At 36.2% G+C, this 1,831-nt stretch overlaps 1 protein-coding gene across 1 annotated transcript in view; it reads right to left on the reverse strand.

Annotated features, from left to right (window-relative positions):
* The window catches only part of LOC106881077 (intraflagellar transport protein 80 homolog), a 295,274-nt gene that overhangs the window by 163,938 nt on the left and 129,505 nt on the right, over positions 1-1,831 (reverse strand). The window lies entirely within an intron of this gene.

Genomic DNA, 1,831 nt, shown 5'->3' on the forward strand with positions numbered 1-1,831 from the left:
TAATAATAATAATAATAATAAAGAAAATGGTAAGTGGTGATAACTATGGAAAGAAAAGGCGGCAAACAAATGAAGCATGATATCAATGTAAATAAATAAAAAAAAAAGACTACAGAAAGAAGAAAACAGCATCAATCCTTGGTGCAGTTATTAGTTTAGTGTGTTAACCTAGGTGGACATAACCTAATCAGTAAAGCAATAAAGTATTGATCAGAAAAGGAAATGGTCTGGAATGAGATCAATATGGTTCTTTTTTTTTTTTTTTATATATTATGCTTCCTTATTTTTTTGATCAGGCTTGTGGTTTTATTTATTTTTTTTTTTTGGGTTTTTTTTTCTTTTACAACAGTTGGAACCATGAAACCAAAGAGAAGGGTACGAGAAAAAATTATTGTTCACATTTTTCTCAGTATACAATATACAGATTTTGTTTTCTGCTTCGTATACAGTTAGACTTATTATTATTATTATTATTAAGGGCGGCAAGCTGGTAGAATTGTTAGCACATTGGACGGAATGCTTAGCAGTATTTTGCTCATTGCTATGTTCTGAGTTCAAGTTACACCGAGGTCCACTTTGCCTTTCATCCTTTCAGGGTCCATAAATTAAGTACCAGTGAAACACTGGGGTCGATGTTGTAGACTGGTCCCCCACTCCCTGAAAATTTCAAACCTTGTGTCTATAGCAGAAAGGATTATCATTATTATTATTATTATTAAGGGCGGCAAGCTGGTAGAATTGTTAGCATGATGGACGAAATGCTTAGCAGTATTTTGCCCAACGCTATGTTCTGAGTTCAAATTCCGCCAAGGTTGACTTTGTGTTTCATCAATTTGGGGTCAATAAATTAAGTACCAGTGAAACACTGGGGTCGATATTATCAACTAGTCCCCTCTCTGAAAATTTCAGACCTTGTATCTATAGTAGAAAGGATTATTATTATCATTATTATTATTATTATTATAATTGTTAGCACGCTGTATTGGTCAGCCAAGGTCTATAATAGAAAACCCACTTGCCCAAGGCGCCACAAAGAGGAACTGAATCTCAAACCATGTGATTACAAGAACTTGTTAACCACAGACACACAAACACACACACACACACACACACATATATATATATACATATATATACGACGGACTTCTTTCAGTTTCCGTCTACCAAATCCACTCACAAGGTTTTGGTCAGCCCGAAGCTATAGTAGAAGACACTTGCCCAAGGTGCCACGCAGTGGGACTGAACCCAGAACCATGTGTTTGGTAAGCAATCTACTTACCACATAGCAACTCCTGCACCTATATATATATATATATATATATATATATATATGCATGCATACACAAAGACATTTTAATTCTTGGCAAATCAATATATTTCTCCACTTATTAACTCCTTTTCTGTATGTAACCTGCTTCCTCAACTCCCCCCAAATGCACACACATGCACACACACACGCATATGCACACACACACACAATGGCATGCTCATGTCACACACACACAAACACAACTCATGCACACACACAGAATTACATGTTAGTACTTCCGTATTACAGCATTTCCCTCCGGACATCATACAGCAATCTTTACATTGCATTCAAGGGAGATTACTAATCTGACAACAAATTTTTCTTTTTCTCCCCCCCCCCACCATTTTATTGAATAACTATTTTCATAAATGCTACTACTAAAACAACAACAACAGAAACAAAAATGAAAAGAACTGCTCCCAAGCCCAAGCCCTCTACCCCTTCCACACCATCCAGTCCCTGCTGCACCCCAACCAAAACTTTTTCCAAGTATTTCCTCAATTTAATGTTACCTATCCA

Source organism: Octopus bimaculoides, chromosome 19, assembly GCF_001194135.2.
Source record: "Octopus bimaculoides isolate UCB-OBI-ISO-001 chromosome 19, ASM119413v2, whole genome shotgun sequence".
Classification (NCBI taxonomy): Eukaryota; Metazoa; Mollusca; class Cephalopoda; order Octopoda; family Octopodidae; genus Octopus; species Octopus bimaculoides.